Below are 26963 nucleotides of genomic sequence, written 5' to 3'. Positions count from 1 at the left end.
TTTCAGTTTCCCTTCTCGTGTTTGATCAGGTATCTGCCAAGACTCGGTTTCACAGCCACATCATTTTCCTCAGCAACTGTCTCCGGTTCCGACTTACTCCACGTGGATTCCAACTAAACTTCCACCCTTCGTGCTTCGGATCCACCCAGGATTACAAATATCTCCAAGATATTCATCGTTCCTCGAACTACTGCTCTCGCCGCATCCTGAGATCCACGCTCAACGCCATGCGGCGCCACATGAACACACTCGACTTCTCTCTTCAGCAACACCGGCGCACTCTATCTCAAAGCTGTCCGGGTCCTCAGTTCCACTTCATCCTTCGACTCATCCGACGCTTCAACAAAAAACTTTTCTTCTTCCTTTCCGATGTCAAGGATCGCAAGCTTCATCAACTCTTGGACACCAACGCCCCTCCGGAACCTTCTTCCCCTTCACTTTCCTCTGACCCCCCTTCTCCCAATCTCACCCCCTGCCGTGTGTTCACTATCCCCTCTGACCTTCCACTCTCTGACCCTGAACGATCAGTCCTCAGCAAAGGCCTGAGCTTCATCCCCTTACGCCCCCACCTCAATGAATTTCGAGCTCGGCACGATGCTGAGCTCTTTTTCCGCCGCCTTCGTCTCCGTGCCCACTTCTTTGGCCAGGAGTCCTCCCCCCGCACAACTGACCCTTTCTCCCGCTTGCAGAATTCCCATTCTACCTGGACCCCTCCCCCTGGCCTCTTACCCTCTCTAGATCTTTTCATCGCTAACTGCCGCCGTGACATCGGCCGTCTCCATTTCTCTGCTCCCCTCACTCACTCCAACCTACCTCCCTCTGAACTTGCAGCACTCCATTCTCTTAGATCCAACCCTGACATTGTCATTAAACCCGCTGACAAGGGTGGTGCTGTTGTTGTTTGGCGTACTGACCTCTACCTAGCGGAAGCTGAACGCCAACTCTCCGACACCTGCTCCTACCTCCACCTGGACCATGACCCCACTACCGAACATCAAACCACCGTTTCCAAGACTGTCACTGACCTCATCTCCTCTGGAGATCTTCCCCCCGCTGCCACCAACCTCATAGTTCCCCAACCCCGCACAGCCCGCTTCTACCTCCTTCCCAAGATCCACAAACAGGACTGCCCTGGTAGACCCATCGTTTCAGCCTGTTCTTGCCCTACGGAACTTATCTCTTCCTATCTTGACTCTATCTTTTCTCCCCTTGTCCAGTCTCTTCCCACCTACATCCGCGACTCTTCGGACGCCCTCCGCCACTTTAACAGTTTCCAGTTTCCTGGCCCCAACCGCTTCCTTTTCACCATGGACGTACAATCCCTCTACACCTCCATCCCCCACCCGGATGGCCTGAGGGCACTCCGCTTCTTCCTCGAACAGAGGCCCGACCAGTCCCCATCCACCACGACCCTCCTCCGCCTGGCTGAACTTGTTCTCACATTGAACAACTTCTCCTTTAACTCCACTCATTTCCTCCAAATCAAAGGTGTTGCCATGGGTACCCGCATGGGTCCTAGCTATGCCTGCCTTTTCGTGGGCTATGTGGAACAATCTTTGTTCCAGTCCTACTCAGGTCCCCTCCCTCACCTCTTTTTCCGATACATTGATGACTGTATCGGTGCAGTTTCCTGCTCTCGCCCCGAACTTGACAATTTCATTCACTTTGCCTCCAATTTCCACCCTTCCCTCACCTTCACATGGTCCATCTCTGACTCTTCCCTTCCCTTCCTCGACTTCTCCGTCTCCATCTCTGGGGATAGGTTATCGACCAATATTTACTACAAGCCCACTGACTCCCACAGCTACCTGGACTACACTTCCTCCCACCCCGCTTCCTGTAAGGACTCTATTCCATTCTCCCAGTTTCTCCGCCTCCGCCGTATCTGCTCCGACGATGCCACCTTCCACACCGGTGCTTCAGACATGTCTTCCTTTTTCCGCAACCGAGGATTCCCCTCTACCGTAGTTGACACTGCCCTCGACCGTGTCAGTTCTATCTCCCGCACCTCTGCCCTCACCCCTGCCCCTCCCTCCCGGAACCACGATAGGGTTCCCCTTGTCCTCACCTTTCACCCCACCAGCCTCCACATTCAACGGATCATCCTCCGGCATTTCCGCTACCTCCAAAGTGATCCCACCACCAAACGTATCTTCCCCTCCCCTCCCCTTTCAGCATTCCGCAGGGACCGCTCTCTCCGAGACACCCTAGTCCACTCCTCTATCACCCCAAACAGCCCTTCCCCTTCGCCTGGCACCTTCCCGTGCAAGCGGAGGAGATGTAACACCTGCCCCTATACCTCCCCCCTCCCCACTGTCCAGGGCCCCAAACACCCCTTCCAGGTGAAACAGCGATTTACTTGTACTTCTCGCAATCTAGTATACTGTATTCGCTGCTCACGATGCGGTCTCCTCTACATTGGGGAGACCAAACGCAGATTGGGTGACCGCTTTGCGGAACACCTCCGTTCAGTCCGTAAGGGTGACCCCGAGCTTCCGGTCGCCTGTCATTTCAATTCACCGCTCCATTCCCACTCGGACCTCACCGTCCTTGGCCTCTTGTACTGTTCCACGGAAGCTCAACGTAAACTCGAGGAACAGCACCTCATCTTCCGATTAGGCAGTCTGCAGCCTTCCGGTCTCAATATCGAGTTCAACAATTTCAGATCATAACCTCGGCCCCTATTTCATTTTCACTTATATTTTTCCACTCCTTTCCTTTCCCCCCCCCCTCCTTTCCTTTTGTTTCTCTCTCACACCTGGCAGCTATCTTTTGCCCTGCCAGTACACTTTACACCTAATCACAGCCTATTACCATCTCGTCTAGCTTCTAATCTCTTTTACTTCTTTTGGTTCTTTTATTCTTTTGTCCGATCGCAGCCCTGCCTTCGATCTAGTTCCTTTTCTCTCCAGTTTTGAAGAAGGGTCAAACCCGAAACGTCAACTCAAATTTCTCTCCACGGATGTTGCCTGACTTGCTGAGTTTTTCCAGCATTTTCTGTTGTTATTTCATGAATGAGTTTCCCCTCCCCTGATTGGCTGCACAGTGCTCACCTGATCCCAGCCGGCACATCGCACTAACTACGCCGCTGGATCAGGTTAGCACATCGCGCCAACATCTGAACCAGGCCAGTGACAGGAAATGCAAGCAGGCCCGGGCTTCAGATGTCGGCGCGCAGGATGAGTGCACATCGGGGGCTTGCGCGCACGGCAAGCTCCCGATCCTAATTTCAGGGCCAATGTCTAATTTATCAGCAAAGCAGCAGGATCAGCTGGGAACAAGACTGGCAGTACAGAGGGCATCAGGGAGTGCAGCGGCCCCCCACAAGGTTTGAGACCCACCGTTCTACAGAATGTAGAGCTACCTGCTGCAGGCCTCATTATAGCTCTGTTTGATGAAGAAAGATCAGGTAAAGAAAGAGTGGGGCAAGTGTCTTGGGGTAGTAAATCATTTGTGCAGAACAAACTCACGCTGCAATAGCTGATTTGGAGCCCAAAGGGAGAGAAATGCATGCATTTGTATCCAGTATGTATACCTGCCTGGTGCATCTGGACTTAGAGGGGTCGATTTTAACTCATGTGCGGGGAATTGTCGGGTTCCCCGAATTTGGTGTTTCCCAGACGAATCTAAATGGGTGTGTGAGATTGATGCAATTTTAACTCAATTGGCCAATTGATTTCCAACGTGTGGGAACTTTTGGCAAATGAGTATTTCCAGTCAGAAAGTCGCATAATATGATGTCATTAGTGCTGCTGCATTTAGGGTCTGCAACAAGCCTTGCTTCTTCTGCAGGTTGCCAACCTTTTGGCATTTGCTGATACACTGAGCTGGAAGCAGAATGGCAAGAGAAAGACCGAGGACTGCACCCTGTTTTGACGACGCTGCCCTGCAGGCTTTAGTGGAGGGAGCAAGAGCTCACAAGGAGGTGCTCTTCCCTTCATCAGGGAGGAAGATGCCTCCCCAGCAGACAAAGGCTGCGTGGTTGCAAGTGGCAGAGGAGGTCAACTCCTTATCGGTTACCTGCAGAACCTGGACACAGTGCAGGAAGAGATTTCATGACCTTCAGCACACTGTAAAAGTGAGTATGAAGTTCCCATCAATCTCAATCTGATCCCCATTGCCTCTCCTCACCAGCACTCAGCTTTAGCAATCTCTTCCTCCACATCCCACTTGACACTGACATCCATGCACCCTTACCCATTCCCTCTCTCTCTATGTTCACATTCACCTAACTATTCGACTATGCAGCCCTCACACTCCCTATCACTTTGATGCTATGAAAACAACTGACAACACACAGGGAGGGTCCTTGGTCTTGCCACCTCACTCCATCTTTGTCTCCTTCTAAGCATCTATGCTATGGATTCTCTACACTCACTCCTTCATTCTCACTCAAACTCCACTTGTCTCCCTCATTGCAGGAAAAGAGAGCTCGCAATAAAAGAGAACGAGCGAGGACAGGAGGAGGGCCACCATCAGTAGCCCACCTCATCCCCTGGGAGGGGGGGCACGGTGGCATAGTGGTTAGCACTGTTGCCTCACAGCGCCAGGGACCCGGGTTTAAATCTTGCCTCGGGCGACTGTCTGTGTGGAGTTTGCACATTCTCCCTGTGTCTGCGTGGGTTTCCTCCGGGTGCTCCGGTTTCCTCCCACAGTCCAAAGATGTGCAGGTTAGGTTGATTTGGCTATGATAAATTGACCCTTAGTGTTAGGGGATTGAATACGTGGGGTTATGGGGATAGGGTGGGATATGTGTCAGTGCAGGCTCGATGGGCCGAAATGGCCTCTATCTGCACTGTAGATTCTGTGATTCTGTGATTCTGTGATTCTGTGGTCCTGGAGATCGTAGGACTGGAGGCGCAAGTGGGGGACAGACAGATGGGTGCATCACAGCAAGCTGGTGACAGAATAGTTTTCCATCTCTCTCATTGACATTGCATGAGTCGCTGATAATGATTCTGAAGCTATAACAGATTGACTTTTGATCATCTGCAATATGCAATGTGCATGTACTTTGACCTCACATCTCTAACTCTTTCCTTTACTCCCCCACAGGACAATCGAGAGACCCTATCCCCACTGCCCAGGAAGAAGAGCCTGAGCTTCCAGACTCCTCAGAGGAATCTGCAATCTCTGAGGGTGCAGCGTCAGCAGAAGAAAGCACACCCAGCACCAGCGCAGACACTCACACCTCAGTGGGACCTTCAGGACATAGAGTAGTGTTGTCACCTGGTGTATCACAGCTCACAAGTGAGCATCAGCAGATTGTGGAGACAGGGACAGCAGTGGAGAGTGCTAGTCGGAGGGCGCAGGACTCTGCCAGCTCGGCTCAGCTGCATGTCAACCCTCTGCCTCTGGATCCATCCATAAGATCAGCGGGGCTGGAACTCCAGGAACAGATGCAGGAGTCTCTGGCAGGTTTTGTCTCCAGGGTCGATGTGAGTGTGGAGCGAATGGAGGAGTCCATAGCGACAGCGTCGGCGGGAATCCTGAGCGGCAGAGCGGGGCTATAAAAGTCTCAGAGACCAGGTAAGGCCTCAGTGCGTCGGCGGGAACTCAGCGGCAGCAGCGGGGCTATAAAAAGCCCCAGAGACCAGGTAAGGCCTACCAGTCTCCAGTCTGGGAACTCGGAGGGAAGGAGAGAGGTAAAAAGTAATCCAAGTGTGACGTCACCAGAAAGCGGGTAAGTGATTGGTTGGTAAGCATTTCTCCCTTTTTAAGCTTAAATCTCTTTGGTTTATAGTTTCTAAGGTGTGATATACACGATCTAGAATCGAGGCAGAGGGTATTTAAGAATAATATTAATAAATTTAATTAATTACATAGAATGGGAGATCAGGCGATGTGTTGCTGCTGCAATATGTGGGAGCTGGTGGACACCATTGATGCTCACGGTGATCACATTTGCAGTAAGTGTTGGCTGCTCGAGGAATTCCAGCTCCGTGTTGAAGAGCTGGAGTCCGAGCTTCCAACACTGAGACACATCAGGGAGGGGGAGAGTTACCTGGACTCTGTGTATCAGGAGGTAGTCACACCAATTAGATTAATTAATTCAGATGTAGCCCATGGCCAGGGTCAGGATGGTGTGACTAGAAGTGAGGCAGGTACGGGGATCCAGGAGGTAGTGTTGGAGGAGCCGCAGCCCTTGCACTTGTCCAACAGGTTCGAGGCTCTTACTCCCTGTGAGGATGGGAACAGGGACTGCGGGGAGGATGAGCAACCTGGCCACAGCACCGTGGAGCGGGGGTCCATTCAAGTGGGGGGAGTTAAAAGAAATGTTGTAGTGGTAGGGGATAGTATCGTTAGGGGGATAGATAGAGTTCTCTGCAGCCGAGAGCGAGAGTCCCGAAGGCTGTGTTGCCTGCCCGGTGCCAGGGTTAAGGACATCTCCTCTGGACTGGAGAGAAACTTGGAGTGGGAGGGGGAGGATCCAGTTGTCGTGGTCCATGTTGGTACCAACGACATAGATAGGACAAGGAAGGAGGTTCTGCTGAGGGAGTTTGAGCAGCTAGGGGCCAAATTAAAAAGCAGAACCACAAGGGTAATAATCTCTGGATTATTACCTGAGCCACGAGCGAATTTGGCTAGGACAAATAAAATTAGAGAGTTAAATGCGTGGCTCAAAGACTGGTGTGGGAGAAATGGGTTTTGCTTCCTGGGACACTGGCACCAGTACTGGGGCGGGAGGGAGCTGTTCCGTTGGGATGGGCTTCACTTGGCCAGTGCTGGGACTAGAGTCCTGGCGGATCATATAACTAGGGCTGTAGAGACGGCTTTAAACTAACTAGTGGGGGGGAGGTTCCTAGAGAGCAAATAATACAAATGACAACAGAGAAGGTCATAGACTTAGGTAGCAGTGCGGAAATTAAAAACCAGAGCATGTCAGGAAGAGGCAGAAGGTATGGAGTAAAAGGTAAAGTAATAAAAAGGGCAAAAGCAGGAACTAAGTGTCACAAAACATCTTTGAAAGTTCTCTATCTGAATGCACGTAGCATTCGTAACAAAATAGATGAGTTAATGGCACAAATAACTACATATGGGTATGATCTTGTGGCCATTACAGAAACATGGCTGCAGGGTGACAATGCCTGGGAATTAAACATACCAGGTTATTTAACGATCAGGAAGGACAGGCAGGAAGGAAGGGGAGGTGGGGTGGCTATGTTAATAAAGGAAGGAATCACTGTAATACAGAGAAATTATATTGGGTCAAAAGATCAGGACAATGAAACAGTTTGGGTGGAGGTAAGGAATAATAAGGGGAAAAAAACACTAGTGGGCGTAGTCTATAGGCCTCCGAACTGTGGCAACTCTGTTGGACGGAGTATCAATCAGGAAATAGTTGAGGCTTGTAATAAGGGAACATCTATAATTATGGGGGATTTTAACTATCATATTAATTGGACAAATCAAATTGGGCAGGGCTGCCTTGAGGATGAGTTCATTGAGTGTATTAGGGATGGGTTTCTTGAGCAGTATGTAACTGAACCGACCAGGGGGCAAGCAACCTTAGATCTGGTCCTGTGTAATGAGACAGGATTAATTAAAAATGTCCTAGTAAAGGATCCCCTTGGAATGAGTGACCATAACATGGTTGAATTCCATATTCAATTAGAGGGTGAGAAGGTTGGATCTCAAACAAGCGTGCTAAGCTTGAATAAAGGAGACTATGAAGGTATGAGAGCGGAATTGAGTAGAGTGGATTGGGAAAATAGATTAAAGGGTAAGACGATACATGATCAGTGGTGTACATTTAAGGAGTCATTTTACAACTTCCAAAAAATATATATTCCACTGAGAAGAAAAGGGTGTAAAAGAAAAGACAGCCATCCATGGCCAAGTAAAGAAATTAAGGATAGTATTCGACTAAAAACAAGGGCATATAAGGTAGCCAAATCTAGTGGGAGGATAGAGGATTGGGAAAACTTTAAAAGACAGCAAAAAATAACAAAAAGATTGATTAAGAAAGGGAAGATAGATTATGAAAGCAAATTAGCAAAAAATATAAAAACAGATAGTAAGAGTTTTTATAGTTATATAAAAAGAAAAAGGGTGGCTAAAGTAAATGTTGGTCCCTTAGAGGATGAGACCGGGAAATTAATGGTGGGAAATATGGAGATGGCAAAAACACTGAATGAATATTTTATATCAGTCTTTACAGTAGAAGACACTAAGAATATCCCAACACTGGACAAACAGGGGGCTATAGGGGGGGAGGAGCTAAACACGATCAAAATCACTAAGGAAGTGGTACTCAGTAAAATAATGGGACTCAAGGCGGATAAATCACCTGGACCTGATGGCTTACATCCTAGGGTCTTGAGGGAAGTGGCGGTAGGGATTGTGGATGCATTGGTAATAATTTTCCAAAACTCCCTGGACTCGGCAATGGTCCCGGCAGACTGGAAAACTGCTAATGTAACACCCTTATTTAAAAAGGGCAGTAGACAGAAGGCTGGAAACTATAGACCGGTTAGCCTAACATCTGTGGTAGGTAAAATTTTGGAGTCCATTATTAAGGAGACAGTAACAGGACATTTGGATAATCATAATTTAATAGGACAAAGTCAGCATGGTTTTATGAAGGGGAAGTCATGTTTGACAAATTTGCTGGAGTTCTTTGAGGAAGTAACATATAGGGTGGATAAAGGGGAACCAGTGGACGTAGTGTATTTAGACTTCCAAAAGGCATTTGACAAGGTGCCACACAAAAGATTATTGCTTAAGATAAAAAATCACAGGATTGGGGGTAATATTCTGGCATGGATAGAGGATTGGCTATCTAACAGAAGGCAGAGAGTTGGGATAAATGGTTCATTCTCAGACTGGCAATCAGTAACTAGTGGTGTTCCGCAGGGGTCAGTGCTGGGTCCCCAACTCTTTACAATCTATATTAACGATTTGGAGGAGGGGACCGAGTGTAACATATCAAAGTTTGCAGATGATACTAAGATGGGAGGGAAAGTAGTGAGTGAGGAGGACATAAAAAACCTGCAAGGGGACATAGACGGGCTAAGTAAGTGGGCAGAGATTTGGCAGATGGAATACAATACTGGAAAGTGTGAGGTTATGCACTTTGGCAGGAAAAATCGTAGAGCAAGTTATTATCTTAATGGCAAGAAACTGGAAAGTACTGAAGTACAAAGGGATCTGGGGGTCCTGGTGCACGAAACTCAAAAGGTTAGTATGCAGGTGCAGCAAGTGATTAAGAAGGCCAATGGAATGTTGGCTTTCATTGCTAGGGGGATAGAATATGAAAATAGTGAGGTATTGCTTCAGTTGTACAAGGTATTGGTGAGACCGCACCTGGAATACTGCGTACAGTTTTGGTGTCCATACTTAAGAAAGGACATACTTACTCTCGAGTCAGTACAAAGAAGGTTCACTCGGTTAATCCCGAGGATGAGGGGATGGACATATGAGGAGAGGTTGAGTAGATTGGGACTCTACTCATTGGAGTTCAGAAGAATGAGAGGCGATCTTATTGAAACATATAAGATTGTGAAGGGGTTGGATTGGGTGGATGTAGGGAAGATGTTCCCGATGATGGGTGAAACTAGAACTAGGGGGCATAATCTTAGAATAAGGGGCTGCTCTTTCAAAACTGAGATGAGGAGGAACTACTTCACTCAGAGGGTGGTAGGTCCATGGAATATGCTGCCCCAAAAAGCTGTAGAAGCTACATCATTACATAAATTTAAAACAGAAATAGACAGTTTCCTAGAAGTAAAGGGAATTAAGGGTTACGGGGAGCGGGCAGGAATTTGGACATGATTCTAGGTTCGGATCGGTCATGGCCCTGTGGGTAGCGGAGCGGGCCCAGGGGCCGTGTAGCCTGATCCTGCTCCTATTTCGTGTGTCTAATTCTGTTAGATTCAGGAGATGGTTCTGTGATAGTGGATTGGCGGTTAGGATCAGATCAGCCATGATCTTATTGAATGGCGGAGCAGGCTCGAGGGGCCGATTGGCCTACTCCTGCTCCTATTTCTTATGTTCTTATGTTCTTATGAGCAGAGCCTTTGTGGAATCATTGGTGCATGAATGCATCACCATGGAAAGGATGGCAACCTCCATTGAGGAGATAGGTCACCAGGGTATGGAAAACATGGTGAGTGTTCATAATAGAATGACATCTCTTGAGGAGCGATGGGCATCTATTGAACAGAAAAACCAGACCTTCATGGAAGTCCTTCTGAGTAGGACTGCCAGTGCAGATACGGGTCCCCATGGCCCCCTGATGTGTAGCAAGATGCTCTCAAGCCACTTCCAAGCGCTGGCCCCTTCTGGCCTGCGCAGCTTCAGGTGGGTGAGCAGCAGCCTGGTGCTCCTGTTGCTGCTGCTGTTGTTCCTGGTTCTGCTGGTGCCGCGGCTAGTGTTTGAGCTCATCTAATGCCCAGAAGGGAAGGAAATAAATGGCTCCCATGCTTCTGGTATATGCCTCCGTTGAGGAAGCGCTGAATGAAGGTGGCGAGCGGGGTTTCCCAGGATGTCACACTGGAGATGTGTGTGAGGCTCCAACCTTCCGCAGGTGTGGTTAAGCCTGGTAAAAGTTGCCCCAGGCCTGAAACAACAAAGTCCTGCCACCTGCAAATGATGACTGATCAAATCTCCTCTTTAATGGTTGACCTGCAGCTGATAGTCAGCAAGCCAATAGTGCTCACGCCAGGTTTCACAGGCGTGATCCCCACCAGGCATGTTTTATGTGGGAAAAGAGTTAAAAATGCAAGGGGTTGTTAAAATGGGATTATAAAGGCCAATTATTGCTGATTAAGGGCCTTAAAGACCAGTCCCGCCTGTTGGAGGCGGGACTGATTCGGGACCATCAGACACGCCTGAGTTAAAATGGCTCGGGGTCGGGAACCAGGCGGGGGGGTCCCGACCCCCAGTTTTTGCGATTTTAACCCCCCACACGCCTCAAAGCCCACCTCACAGCTGAGTTAAAATCGATCCCAGAGACTTTTTCGATTTAATTCTCTTTACAATATCTCCCCATTTAGGCACTATATCAACATGTTTCATCCCAGCCTTTAATCTGCCTTAACCTCCTCTCTGACTTCTGTGAAATGGATTTGCCATGAATCAGCCAGGCACAGATTTAAACTATTGAAAGTGGCAAAGTTTACAGACTTCATGAAAGCAAATTGCTTCTCCCACCTCTTCAGGCACTACATCCTGGTTCTTTTGTTTGGGTGGCTTAACTGCTGTTTCGGAAGTGCTGAATCTCACATATCTAGATTAGGTGTCTCAAGAACTTCCTTTAATGAATTTTCAAAGTTGATGCGATAGCTGTGATCAGCCATCTGATGTGACAGTTGCTAATTTTTTTGCTCTATTTCAAAGACATAAACTAATTTAGTAAACCAATCTCATCATGCTGCAGTTACTCAGCCACCAACCTCAGTATGGCAACTTTTATAAATAAATTCCTTTTTTTCAGTTTAGGTATTTAAATATTTGAATTATGACTGATACCAATAGCCTTTCATCTTCAGCTTTTTATTCTTTATTTATACAATAAAATACCTTACAGTACAGTCAGCATAGCAAAACAAAACAGGAACATCACCAACTGCATGACTTCATTCTCGGACCTCTTGTATTGTTCCACGGAAGCTCAACGTAAACTCGAGGAACAGCACCTCATCTTCCGATTAGGCACTTTGCAGCTTTCCGGACTCAATATCGAGTTCAACAATTTCAGATCATAACCTCGGCCCCTATTAACTTTTTTACTGTAATTTTTCCACTCCTTTCCCCCCCCCCCCTTTCCTTTTGTTTCACTCTCCCACCTGGCAGCTATCTCTTGCCCTGCCAGTACACTTCACACCTAATCTCAGCCTATTACCATCTCGTCTGGCTTCGAATACCTTTTATTGTCTCTTTCACTTCTTTTGTCTCTTTCACTTCTTTTGTCCGATCGCAGCCCTGCCTTCGATCTATTTTCTTTTCTTTCCAGTTTTGAAGAGTTCAACCCGAAACGTCAACTCAAATTTCTCTCCACGGATGTTGCCTGACCTGCTGAGTTTTTCCAGCATTTTCTGTTGTTCATTAATACCACCAAGCTTCACTCCAGGACTTGAGAGCACATAAGGTTCATCTGCTTGTTCTCATGTTTTAAGTAGATGGTAAATATCCCTTGGCACTACTTGAAAAACAGCAAATGTCCTGACCAACATTCCTCCCGCAACCAACACCACCAAAAATACATTAACTGGTCACTCATCTCAATGCTGTTTTAGGATAAGTTTAGTTAATAAGTAAGCCTGATACAAGGCATTGGATTGGATATCTAGAACATGATGCAATTCTAGCTGTCCCGTGTGGGTCCTTCAACTATGCTGAAAGCAGCTGTAAGTTGTAGAACTGATGAGAAAACTTTGAAACTTAGGATGACAGCTGTTGAAAGGCATTACCTGGTGGCTAGGTCTGAGAACATTAACTCATATATCCAGAGCTTGGTGCCTATTATGATTAGGCTACAGACAGGCCCATTGCCCCTTGAAAATAAATCACACCTTATTTTAAATGGAAATTCTGTATATTATTACCGCATTCTGAAATAATGTTGGTCAAGGCTGAGCCAAGTAGATGCAATTCTTCTCCACCTAGAGTTCCACAACTAATGAATGAAAGAAAAACTTGCATTTGCATAAATCCTTATTACAACTCTCAGAAACATCTCAAAGTGCTTCATACATAAACTCTTGGCACATAGGTGCTGCTGAAACTCTGCAGTTTCAACTGGTGGAGTCACCGTTCAATTGGGTATGGTATGCTTCCATCCCCTGGTCAGAAGGACTATGAAATGCACTTGCATATTTTATGGTGAATTCTGCTGCTCACCAAACCACTTGTGGGGAGCGCTTGGTATTTCCCGTCACCCATTGAGGACTCAAACATGCACTTGGCAGTTATACAGACCAACCAATGAATATTCTCCTTGAGGTGTTGTGGGGGGTGGGAGGGAGGAGGTAAACAGGGTCTCCTTGGGGTCAAGGTGGCTCCCAGCTAACATAGCTGCCAATGGAAATTCAGAGCCAAGTCAAACCTCTGTGGCAGATTCAATAATTGAGTACCTGAACCAACAGATCCATGGTACACCAAATCACTGCTGATCATTGACCCCTTAGCCTGCCTCACTAATGGAACCTCATGGGGTAGACCTGTCACTGGGGAATGGGATTATCCCCACTCAGCTCCAGATAATAGCGCCAGCTAATGCCTAATGGGTAGGGTAATCCTAGCTGGACAAGCACCAAGAAGCTCATCAGTGCTGGTAAGCTGCATGTTTTTAGCTGGTTAAATTCCAATAGCACACTGCACACATATGGGGGACCCAATCCCTGGCTCTGCCAATCTGTGCCTAAACTTTCTTCACATAGATAAGGAGAGAATGCGCCCTCCATTTTGGGCAAATGGAAATTCTACAGGTGTAGATTTTTCAGTAGCCTGGTTTGGAGATTTGGGTTTCCACACATGTCAGACTCCCAGCAGCTGACCAATAAAAACATATGGTTAATTATGGCAATTGAAATTATGTTTGAAATTGCAGTTGTAAGAGGCATTTATCATGAATAATTAAGAAAATCACAGTGAAAATTAGCTACTTTGTACCATTTAAGGATACATTTCAGAGATGTTCCATGAAAGGTCTAGAAAGGTTGCCTCTAGGCATGATTCAACTCTCATCCAAAACTGCCCTCATAAGGTCTATAGTGAAAAAAGTCATTATGATACTGGGTAGGATACTGTTTTCCATGCAAGTCTAAAAAAAACTGCTGTTAGTGATATCAACAAACAAATGATTAATTCACGTCTTAAATATTCCTCTGTCCAATATTTTAGTGGAGGCATTAACCCATTTCAAGTAAATAGATAAATAGATTTTAACACGTGTTAAAATAGCAGGCAAAGGAACGTGTTAAGTGTTTGTCTACAGATATCACCAATGTAAATTTCTAGACTATAGTATTCAGACTTATTACAGAACTTACATTTTAAAAAAGAATTACCTTTTTCTTACAATTATTGTTTACAATGCCAATTGTGATGCTACCATATACTTAAGTGATATATGTTTATGCAGCCAAGTTTACAAAGCAATAAATAGCTCCTGCACACTGAATAAACAATGAGACCATATGCCAAGTCATTTGTGATTGTGTGGGAGCCACTTTTGCAAAGTACACTCAGCAGGTCTGCCAGTCTATGATAGCTATTATACTACATGAGTTTATTGTGTGAAATTTCTCTTTTTTTCTTTTGGAAGCCAGTATTAATTATCACACTAGTATGATGTTCCTGCATGTATAATGTTTTTTCCTGCTTCTCCTCTTTGGTCTCCCCATGCCATGCCCTATCTCTGGCTGAGAGGGTGAGCAAGTAACCAGCTCTGATCTCTGTCAATGTCACTTTATGGCTGGCCAGTAGGAGGAATCTATGTGTGACTGATGCTTTGATTTCTCATTACATTCTGTGAGCGACCTTCTGTAAACTTCAGTCAACACTAACTCTTTGTGGTGAATCATGGGAGCAAACTCACATTGAACCGTTTTTAGCACAGCACACCTCTGTTCCAATATGCTGTGTCACCCAATGCAATAATGACATTTAATACCAGCTGATCTACATGAGCTGCTTAAGGCTACTCTGAGATGTGGAGTCAAGTTATGGGGGCCAATTTTTGTCTCACTACCGCCATGTATTTTGGAGGGAAAGGTGTGGTAAGGAGAAGAAAATTGCAAATAAAAACTTCCCACTGACTTTATGCCTGCTGCAATTTTGAAGGGGGCTTTGAAATAGGTGTTGAAACAGGCAAGAGCCTCATTAATATATTTAAATCAGGGTCCTATGAGGTATATGAGGTCCTATGAGGTGTCAGCTGTGGCTCAGTTGGTAGCATCCTCGTCTCTAAGTCAGAAGGTTGTGGGTTAAAGTCCCACTCCAGGGACTTGCGCACATAAAGCTAGGCTGACACTCCCAGTGCCAGTACTGAGGGAGCGCTGCACTGTCAGAGGTGCCATCTTTCGGATGAGATGTTAAACCGAGGCCCAGTCTGCTCTCTCAGGTGGACGTAAAAGATCCCATGGCACTATTTCGAAGAAGAGCAGGAGAGTTATCCCCGGTGTCCTGGCCAATATTTCTCCCTCAACCAACATAACAAAAACAGATTAGCTGGTCATTTTCACATTGCTGTTTGTGGGAGCTTGCTGTGTGCAAATTGGCTGCTGCGTTTCCCACATTACAAAAGTGACTCCACTTCAAAAGTACTTCATTGGCTGTAAAGCACTTTGAGACATCCGGTGGTCATGAAAGGCGCTATATAAATGCAAGTCTTTCTTTCTTATATAGTACTTCAATGCAATTTTAATATTAAACCGCATGCTGCCTGCGGTGCACAAGCCTGCCCATTTGCACTAAACAGAATGCCATCAAACCAGCCTCCCTTAAAGGGATTGCTAAAAGGTGCTCAGACAAGGCCAAAAAACAGGCTTGTGCAGGATTTTCTTTGGGGGGGAGCAGGATGAGCATCAATGCTCTTCCTTCGGTAAGTACCACAGTTGGTCGAGTGAGTGTATGAGCTGGAAAGTACTTGGGGCAGATGAACAAGCAGGCAGGCCAAAAAGTACCTAACACAAACCTGCATATTGGGAATAAAAACCAAACCAAAGTAGCATTCCTGAGAGGGGTTGAGGAGAATGAATAGAGGAGGGTGAGGAATCTGACCCTGGAACAGTAAATAAATACATAATAAACATCAATTGCAAAAATAAGCAACTCCATGAATATATTTCCTGAAAAGGGAAAAAGTACATCACAAAATCTTTTCCTGCCTTTGGTCAACCAGTAATTTTCCATCACTTTGAAAGGCAAGAGTTCAGGAGTGGGGCTTACAAACTGCAAGGCATTGCACATTCAATGAATGCTAGTCTTGTTGCCAATCGTTATTAGAGGAGTAATTACCCATGGCAGCAAGAGATATGCCTTGTCACCTGCAAACCATCCGTTCATAAGAGCATAAGAAATAGGAGCAGGAGTAGGCCATTCAGTAAGATCATGGCTGATCTTCTACCTCATCTCCACTTTCCTGCACTATCCCCATATCCCTTGATTCCCTTAATATTCAAAAATCTAGCGATCCCTGCCTTGAATATACTCAACGACTGAGCCTCCACAGCCCTCTGGGGTAGAGAATTCCAAAGATTCACCATCCTCTGAGTGAAGAAATTCTCCTCATCTCAGTCTTAAATGGCCGACCCCTTATTCTGAGACTGTGACCCCTGGTTCTGGACTCCCCAGCCAGGGAAAACATCCTTCCTGCATCTCCCCATTCAAGCCCTGTAAGAATTTTGTATGTTTCAATGAAATCACCTCTCATTCTTCTAAACTCTAGAGAATATCGGCCTAGATAGTCAGTCTGTCCTCATAGATCAATCCCCCCATCTCAGGAATCAGTCTGGTGAACCTTCGTTGCACTCCCTCTATGGCAAGTATATCCTTCCTTAGGAAAGGAGACCAAAACTGTACACAATACTCCAGGTGTGGTCTCACCAGGGCCCTATATAATTGCAGTAAGAAGTCTTTAATCTTATAAGGACTCTTGATTAAGGAGATCTTTGAAGTGCTCCTTCCAGCGGGCACTGACTGCCTCTCTGTCCTTGATGAGTACCTCTCCGTTCTTGGCCCGCAGTGGGGTTGGACCTTGGGTGCTTGGGCCATAGGTGGTCTTGACTGCGCTAAAGAATCTACACATGTCGTGGTTGTCGGCTAGCTGCTGGATCTCTTGCGCTTTCTCCACCTACCATCTGTTCTTTAGGTCGCGAGTTTTTGTTAGACCTCGGCCTTCAGGCATCTGTAGAGCTGCTTTCTTGCTCTCGAGTTCTGTTGCTGCTTCCAGATCAGGAATGCCTTGCACTTGCAGCTTATTAGCTCCTGGATCTCCTGGTCATTCACGTCAAACTAGTCTGGGTGTTTCCTGGTCGAGTGACCGAGCATCTCTTCACAGGTGCTGATTATGGAGGCTGTGAGTGCAGTCCATGTGCTGTGGACACTCTGGCCTCGATTTTCATTGGCCCGTGAGGCGGGCTTTTAGGCGTGCTGGGGGGTTAAAATCGCAAAACCTAGGGGTCGCGACCCCCCCGGCCTGGTTCTCGCCTCCACGCCATTTTAACCTAGGTGTGTCTGATTGACCCGAATCAGTCCCGCCTGCAATAGGCGGGACTGGTCTTTAGGGCCCTTAAGCAGCACTGACTGGCCTTTATAATCCCATTTTAACAGGCCCTTGCCTGTTTAATCCTTTTCCCACGCAAAACGCGCCTGGTGGGGATGACGCTTGTGAAACCTGACGTGAACACTATTGGCTTGCTGACTATCAGCTGCAGGTCCAACAGTAAAGAGGACATTTGATCAGTCATCATTTGCAGGTGGCAGGACTTTGTTGTCTCAGGTCTGGGGGAACTTTTAGAAGTCATAACAACAGCTGTGTAAGTTTGGAGCCTCACACACTTCTCCAGTGTGACCTCCTGCGAGACCCCTCTCGCCACCCTCACTCAGCGCTTCCTCAACTGAGGCACCTACCAAAAGCATGGGAGGCCTTTTTTTCCTTCCCCTCTTAGCATTAGAGGACCTCCAGCCCCATTCGCGAAATGACACATGCCACAACCGCAGAAGTTGCCATCAGAAATTTTATTTACAATAACCAACTGATGACATTTTTAAAATAAACACAACATTTCACCCAAGTCATAGAGTCATAGAGTTATACAGCACAGAAAGAGGCCCTTCGGCCCATCGTGTCTGCGCCGTCCATCAAGCCCTGTCTAATCTAATCCCATTTTCCAGCATTTGGTCCATAGCCTTGTATGCAATGGCATTTCAAGTGCTCATCCAAATGCTTCTTGAATGTTGTGAGGTTTCCTGCCTCTACCACCCTTTCAGGCAGTGAGTTCCAGACTCCAACCACCCTCTGGGTGAAAAAGTTCCTCCTCAAATCCCCTCTAAACCTCCTGCCCCTTACCTTGAATCTATGCCCCCTTGTTATTGACCCCCCTACTAAGGGGAAAAGTTCCTCTTTATCTACCCTATCTATGCCCCTCATCATTTTGTACACCTCAATCAGGTCCCCCCTCAGCCTTCTTTGCTCCAAGGAAAATAACCCCAGCCTGTTTAGTCTTTCTTCATAGCTGAGGCGCTCCATCCCAGGTAACATCCTGGTGAATCTTCTCTGCACCCTCTCCAAAGCAATCACATCCTTCCTATAGTGAGGCGACCAGAACTGCACACAGTACTCCAGCTGTGGCCTTACCAGCGTTTTGTACAGCTCCATCATAACCTCCCTGCTCTTATATTCTATGCCTCGGCTAATGAAGGCAAGTATCCCATATGCCTTTTTAACCACCTTATCTACCTGATCCGCTGCCTTCAGGGATCTATGTACATGTACACCAAGGTCCCTCTGACCCTCTGTGCTTCCTAGGGCCCTACCACCCATTGTGTATTCCCTTGCCTTATTTGTCCGTCCAAAATGCATCACCTCGCACTTTTCCGGGTTAAATTCCATTTGCCACTTTTCCGCCCATCTGACCAACCCGTTTATATCGTCCTGTAGCCTGAGGCTTTCCTCCTCGCAATTTACCACCCCACCAATTTTCGTGTCATCTGCGAACTTACTGATCATACCTTTTACATTCTCATCCAAATCATTTATGTAGATCACAAACAGCAAGGGACCCAGCACCGATCCCTGAGGTACCCCACTGGACACAGGCTTCCAGTCACAAAAGCAACCTTCGACCATCACCCTCTGCCTCCTGCCACTCAGCCAGTTTAGGATCCAACGTGCCAAGGCACCCTGGATCCCATGGGCTCTTACCTTCTTGACCAGTCTCCTATGCGGGACTTTGTCAAAAGCCTTACTGAAGTCCATGTATACCACATCCACAGCATTTCCCTCATCTGCACACCTAGTCACCCCCTCGAAAAATTCAATCAGATTGGTCAGGCATGATTTACCCTTGACAAAGCCATGCTGACTATCCCCGATTAATCCTTGCCTCTCCAAGTGGAGACTAATTTTGTCCCTCAGAATTTTTTCCAATAATTTCCCTACCACAGATGTTAGGCTCACTGGCCTGTAATTCCCTGGTTTATCCCTGCTACCCTTCTTGAATAATGGTACTACGTTAGCTGTTCTCCAGTCCTCTGGTACATCCCCTGTGGCCAGAGAGGTTCTGAAAATTTGTGTCAGAGCCCCTGCAATCTCCTCCTTTGCCTCACACAGCAGCCTGGGATACATCTCGTCCGGGCCTGGGGATTTATCCACTTTTTGGCCTGCTAAAACCGCTAGTACCTCCTCCCTCTCAATGCTAATATGTTCAAGTATATCACAGTCCCCTTGCCCGATTTCTATGTCTACATCGTCTTCCTCCATAGTGAACACAGATGCAAAAATTCATTTAAAACCCCGCCTACATCATCTGGCTCTACACACAGATTGCCACTTTGGTCACTAATGGGCCCTACCCTTTCCCTGGTTACCCTCTTGCCCTTAATATACTTATAAAACATCTTAGGATTTTCCTTTATTTTGCTCGCCAGTGTTATTTCATGGCCCCTCCTCGCTCTCCTAATTTCTTTTTTAAGTATGCCCCTGCACTTTTTATACTCCTCTAGGGCGTCCTCCGTCTTTAGTCTTTTGTAACTGCCAAAAGCCCCCCTTTTTTTCCTAATGCATTTTTGTATATCCCTTGTCATCCAAGGTTCCCTTTGCTTGTTGGTACCACCCTTGACCTTTACGGGAACATGTTGGCGTTGTACTCTCTCTATTTCCCTTCTGAAAGTCTCCCACTGCTTTGATGTGGATTTTCCTATAAGTAGCTGCTCCCAGTCCACTTTGGGCAGATCCTGCCTTATCATATTAAAATCGGCCTTCCCCCAATTTAGAACCCTTATTTCCGGGCCGTCTTTGTCTTTTTCCATGACCACCTTAAATCTCACCGAATTATGGTCACTGTCGCCAAAATGCTCTCCTACTGACACTTCCACCACTTGCCCGGCTACATTCCCTAGAATTAGGTCCAGTACCGCCCCCTCTCTTGTAGGACTTTCTACATGCTGGCTCAAAAAGCTCTCCTGGATGCACTTTAAGAATTCTGCACCCTCTAAGCCTTTCACACTCTGACTATCCCAATTAATATTGGGGAAGTTGAAATCCCCCACTATTATTACCCTATTATTTTCGCACTTCTCTGAGATTTGCCTACATATCTGTTCCTCTATCTCCCCCTGCCTGTTTGGGGGCCTATAGTACACTCCCAGCAAAGTGCTTGCCCCCTTTTTGTTTTTAAGTTCTACCCATATGGCCTCATTAGAGGAACCCGCTAATATATCATCCCTCCTTACAGCAGTAATTGACTCCTTAATTAATATTGCAACACCCCCTCCCCTTTTACACCCCCCTCTGTCTCGCCTGAAGATTCTATACCCCGGAATATTGAGCTGCCAGTCCTGACCCTCCCTCAACCATGTCTCCGTGATAGCAACAATATCGTACTCCCATGTGTTCAACAACAACTTCAGTTCATCCACCTTATTTGCAAGACTCCTTGCATTAAAATAAATGCCTTCCAGCCTTGCCATATTCCCTTTTGCCTTCACATATTTGCTCTGCCTTCCCATCTGACTTGTTTTTTCCTCCGTATTTGGCTGTAATTCACCCCCTACTATAGCTCCACTCTGTATCCCATCCCCCTGCCAAGTTAGTTTAAACCCCCCCCAACAGTGCTAGCAAACCTCCCCGCAAGGATATTGGTCCCCCTCTGGTTCAGGTGTAAACCGTCCGACTTGTACAAGTCCCACCTTTCCCAGAAGCAGACCCAGTGATCCAGGAAACTAAAGCCCTCCCTCCTGCACCAACTCTTTAGCCACGCATTCATCTGTTCTATCTTCCTATTCCTATACTCACTGGCACGTGGCACCGGGAGTAATCCAGAGATTACAACCTTTGAGGTCCTGCTCTTTAATCTTCTACCTAGCTCCCTAAATTCTTGCTGCAGGACCTCATCCCTCTTTTTACCTATGTCGTTGGTACCAATGTGGACCACGACCTCTGGCTGTTCGCCCTCCCCCTCCAGAATGCCCTGGGCTACCCTTGTGACTATTAGTGCTTTATTTTCCTCTTACACGTGCTCCTACATAGTAGTTCCCCTGTGGCTTCAGCAGATGTGGAAGCCCCTTGCTCAATTTCCTGCTGCTCCTGTCTCGACACCTTTGGCAGGCGTCCTCTGGGATGGCGAGCCTGTGAGGGCTCGCCAGCAGTCTGCTGCTCCTGCGGCTGTGCAGGGGTTGAGACCTCTATCTCCGTTGGGTGTGGACTCCGGCGGGGCTCTGACCGAGGGCTCTGCAGTGGCATGGAAGTGTGAGCGCTTGGAGAGGAGCCACCACTTCCTTGAGGTCTGCCACCAACCTCCCTCTCATGGGTCAGGTCCCCCTCACTGCCTGCAAGTGGCTTGAGAGCAGCTTGCTGCACATCAGGGGGGCCATGGGGACCCGTTTCTACAATGGCAGTCCTACTCAGAGGGCCTGCCATGAATGTCTGGTTTCTCTGTTCAATAGCTGACCATCGCTCCTCCAGAGATGTCAGTCTATTCTGAACACTCACTATGTTTTCATCACTCTGGTGACTTAGCTCCTCCATGGCCGTAGCCATCCTCTCCTCTACTGTAGCCATCCTTTCCACGGAGGTTGCCATCCTTTCCGTGGTGATGCGTTCATGCGCCAATGACTCCACAAAGGCTCTGCTTATGTTCGCTATGGACTCCTCCATTCGCTCCACACTCGCAGCGACCTTAGAGACAAAACCTGCCAGAGACTCCTGCATCTGTTCCTGGAGTTCCATCACCTCTGATCTTACGGATGGACCCAGAGGCAGAGGGTCGACATGCAGCTGAGCCGAGGTGGCAGAGTCCTGCGCCATCCGACGAGGACGCTCCACTGCTGTCCCTGTCTCCACAATCTGCTGATGCTCACTTGTGAGCTGTGATACACCAGGTGACAACTCTACTCTTTGTCCCGAAGGTCCCACCGAGGTGTGAATGTCTGCGTTGGTGCTGGGTGCGCTTATTGCTGATGACGCTGCGCCCTCAGAGGTTGCAGATTCCTCTGAGGAGTCTGGCTGCTCAGGCTCTTCCTCCTGCAGAGTGGGGACAGGGGCTCTCGATGGTCCTGTGGGGGAGTCAAGGAAAAAGTTAGAGATGTGATGCCAAGGTTACATGCACATTGCATTCTGCAGATGATCATAAGTCCATATGATGTAGCTTCAGAATCATTATCAGTGACTCATGCAATGCCAATGAGAGAGATGGAAAACTATTCTGTCACCAGCTTGCGGGGATGCTCCTGCCTGTCCTTCCCCAACGTACACATCTGGGTCAGCCCCGGCAATCTCCAGGACGCCTTCCTCCCAGGGGTGAGCTGGGCTAATGAGGGCGGCCCGCCTCCTATCCTGGCTCACTCTCTCCTGTTGTGAGCTCTCTTTTCCTGCAATGAGGGAGACAAGTGGAGGCTGAGTGAGAATGAAGGAGTGAGTGCAGAGATTGCATAACATAGATACTTAGAAGGAGACAAAGATAGAGTGAGGTTGCAAGACCAAGGGCCCTCCCTGTGTGTTGTCAGTTGCGTCCAAAGCATCAGAGTGAGAAGGAGTGTGAGGGCTGCATGGTGGCATAGTTCTGTGAATGTGAGCATAGAGAGAGAGGGAATGGGTAAGGGTGCATGGATGTGAGTGTCTAGTGGGATGTGCAGGAAGAGATTGCTAAAGCTGAGTGCTGGTGAGGAAAGGCAATGGGGATCAGATTGAGGGTGATGGAAACATCATACAGTACTTACTTTTCCAGTGCGAAGAAGGTAATGGAATCTTTTCCTGCACTGCAACCACGTTCTTCGTATTAGCCCCAAGGAGTTGACTTGACCTGCCACCTCTAGCCACACAGCCTTGGTCTGACTGGGAGGCCTCTTCCTCCCGGAAGAAGGGAAGAGGACCTTCCTGTGGGCCCTAGCACCATCCAATAATGCCTGTAGTGAAGCCTCATCAAATATGGGCGCAGATCTGGCCCTCCCGGTGGCCATTCCTCCTGCAGGCTCCTGTGTCATCTTAATGTGGAAGGTTGGAAGCCTGCAGAGGAAGCAAGGCTTGCTGTGAACCTTAAAAGCAGCAGCAATGATGACGTCATATTCTGCGACTTTCTGACTGGAAATACTCAATTGCCAAGGCTTCCCACATGCTGGAAATCAATTGGTCAATTGTGTTAAATTTACATCAATCTCACAGACCCACTTACAATCGTGTCGGAATCACTAAATTCAGGGAAACCGCCAATTCCCCGCACCTGAATGAAAATCGACCCCTCTGTGTCTCTGAATCACTGGGAGTTGTCAGGTTGGTTGTGAGGCACAGGCTGAATAGAGCTTTCTTAGCAGGGTCTTTGAGTGCTCCAGCGTTGATTTTCCTGCGGCATTGCTTCTGTTGCCGCCGCTGTTTTGAGGCTACGTTGATGGAGATGACAGAGCGAATTAGGCGGTGGTCTGTCCAGCAGTCGTCAGCTCCTGTCATGGTGCGGGTGATGCGGACATCCTTGCGGTCCCTCGCTCGGGCGATGACGTAGTCCAGCAGATGCCAGTGCTTGGAGCGAGGGTGTTGCCATGAAGCCTTGTACTTATCTCTCTGATGGAACAAGGTGTTGGATATGACAAGGCCATGTTATAAGCATTTTGTCAGGAGGAGTGTACCGTTGGAGTTGGCTTTCCCTACCCCCTCTCGAGACTCTGTCTTTGACGCGAGTGTCCTCAACTCCATCCTGCAGCGTGCTACCCGCCACCACCTCAGCACAACTCCAGCCCAGCATGAGGTTGAAAAGGCCATCCGACAACTGAAGAACAACAAGGCCTCAGAAGCAGATGGAATCCCCACTGAGGCACTAAAGCATGGTGGAGAAGCACTATTGGCACAAATGCATGAACTCATTTCTCTTATTTGGAAGGAGGAGAGTATGCCAGGGGATCACAGAAATGCCATAATCGTGACCATCTTCAAGAAAGGTGACAAGTCCGATTGTGGTAATTACAAAGGAGTCTCCCTGCTGTCTGCCACAGGGAAAGTCATCGCAAGAATCCTCCTCAATCGCCTTCTCCCAGTGGCTGAAGAGCTCCTCCCAGTGTTGCAATGCGGATTCCGCCCACGAAGGGGCACAATGGACATGATCTTCACCGGGTGTCAACTACAAGAGAAATGCAGGAACATCACCAACCGTTGTACATGGCCTTCTTTGACCTCACAAAGGCCTTCAACACTGTCAACCATGAGAGATTATGGAGTATCCTCCTCAAATTCAGCTGCCCTCAAAAGTTTGTCACCATTCTCCGTCTGCTTCACGACAACCTGCAAGATGTGATCCTGACCAATGGATCCACCACAGACCCAATTCACGTATGGACCAGGGTCAAGCAAGGCTCTGTCATTGCACCAATGCTCTTCTCAATCTTCCTGGCTGCAATGCTCCACCTCACCCTCAGTAAGCTGGAGCGGAGCTAATCTACAGAGCAAACGGGAAACTGTTCAACCTCCGTCGGCTCCAGTCCAGATCCAAGGTCGTCCCATCCTCTGTCATCGAATTACAGTATGCAGACGATGCTTGCATCTGCGCACACTCTGAGGCCGAACTCCAAACCATCGTCAACACCTTCACCAAAGCATACGAGAGCATGGGCCCTACACTAAACATCCATAAGACAAAGGTCCTTTACCAACCTGTCCCCACCACACAGTACTGCTCCCCGATTATCAAAATTCATGACGAGGCCTTGGACAACGTGGACTTCTTTCCATACCTCAGCAGCCTACAGTCAACAAGGGCAGACGTCGATGACGAAGTCCTACACCGCCTTCAGTGTGCCAGTGCAGCCTTTGGTTGCCTGAGGAAGAGAGTGTTTGAAGACCAGGACCTCAAACCCAGCACCAAGCTCATGGTCTACCGTGCAGTAGTGATACCTGCCCTCCTGTATGCTTCAGAGACATGGACCATGTACAGCAGGCACATCAAAGCACTGGAGAGTGTAGTGTATGTACCTTTAAGAGCCCCTGTGTACTGTAATACCGGTAGTGACCACTCGGGTATATAAGCCTGTATAGCGTCTTGTATCTTTTAGTTCAGTCCTGACCTTCGACTAGTAAAGACCTGTTAAAGTTATTCTTGTGGCCTGTGTGCAGTGATTCATATTAACCATAACTGGAACACACAGACTTAACAGTGGCGACGAGTACGATCTTACCCTGCGGCAGAGACATATCCAAGGCAGTTTAACAGGCGTCGAGAAGAGGCATCCGCCCTCATCATCCTGCTGAGAAAAGACTCGGGTCTGAAGAGCAAGGAAGAATCCTGACACGAAGCCTTCCATCAGCAACAGGCAGTGATCATCCCTTCTATCACGGTGGTGGGTAAGCCGATCAGCGACGAGCAGCAAGTCGGCCACGTTGGCTGTGAAGTAGGGGAGGGAAAAACGGAGGATATAAGGGCGGAGAACTCGACCACGGCCGGGGAAAAGAGCCGGACAGAAGTCGGGGCCAGAGGCGCTGAGACTGGGGCAGCGTAAGGCACGGGAGCCGCGGCGAATGCAAATGCAGCCGGTGTAAAAGACCGGGCTGCAAGCGGGCTGGGAGACGCAACAGCGTCGAGAGAGAGCTCGACCGCGACCGGTGAAAAAGGCCGGGCAGCTACCGAGGCTGCGAGGCGCAGCGACCGGGACAGCGTAAGGCACGGGAGAAAATTTTTTTTTTTTTAAACCGCAGAGAACTCAGCCGCAGCCGGGGGAAAGGACTGGACTGCAAGAGGGGCTGGGAGGCACGATTTGAGAACCGCTGGGGAGGACGAACGCAGCAATACGGCAATCGCCATTACAGCCAGCGCGGGAGAAAGGCAAACGCGGGAAGCCGCCATTTTCGTAGGCGGGGGAAGAAGACAAGCGCGGGAAACCGCCATTTAAAAAAAAAATTAAAGAAAAAAATTTCTTTTTGTTTCTCAAGAAGATTGCGAGGATGCCTAAGCGTGGTAACATCAACGATTTCGATCCCGATGTTGAAGATTGGGCCACGTATGTAGAACGCATAGAGATTTATTGTAAGGCAAATAAAATATCCGATGAAGATAAAGCACTAACCTTACTAAACTCAATGGGTGCGAAGACATACGGGCTATTGAAGCATCTTCTATCACCAGCTAAACCGGCGGATCAGGCTTTCGCTAATATTGTTGCTGTCCTGAGAAATCATTTGAACCCCACACCGCTGATGTTAGCGGAACGATTTAAATTTTATGCGAGAACGCAACTGAAAGAGGAAAGCAACGCGGAGTATTTAATTGAACTGCGTAAGCTAGCGAAATACTGTCAGTTTGGGGAAAGACTGACAGAGGCACTGAGAGACAAATTCGTGTGTGGATTGTCGAAAGAAGGAACACAAAAGCGGCTGCTTGAAGAGAATGATCTTACACTTGATAAGGCTGTCACTATTGCAGCATCGCACGAAGCCGCAGCAAGAGGCACTGCGGAAATGCAGCTGAAGGCAGCGGTACTCGGCGTAGATCAAATGGCTTTGGGTACAGCGAAATGTTATCGTTGTGGAAAGACAACACACGATCAGAACCAATGCTGGTTTAAAAACCAGGAATGTAGAAAATGTGGCAAGCTTGGTCACATAGCTAAAGTATGCCGGTCAGGAAAGAAGACCAGCAACAAAAAGTCACCGCAGGAAAAGTGCAGAAAGGTACATAAGGTGGCTGAGAAGAGTTCGGATGAACAGAATTCGGATTCAGACTCCAACAGCAAGGAACTGGGTAGTCTGAGAATTCACAATGTGAGTAAGGAAGCTGACCTACAAACTATCTGGGTCACACTGCAGATAGCAGGAGTCCAAG

The sequence above is a fragment of the Somniosus microcephalus genome, chromosome 4, assembly GCF_052327205.1.
Source record: "Somniosus microcephalus isolate GS21.2 chromosome 4, FLI_Smic_1.0, whole genome shotgun sequence".
NCBI classification, from domain to species: domain Eukaryota; kingdom Metazoa; phylum Chordata; class Chondrichthyes; order Squaliformes; family Somniosidae; genus Somniosus; species Somniosus microcephalus.
The sequence above is the reverse complement of the archived record's forward strand: the minus strand, read 5'-3'. Positions refer to the sequence as shown.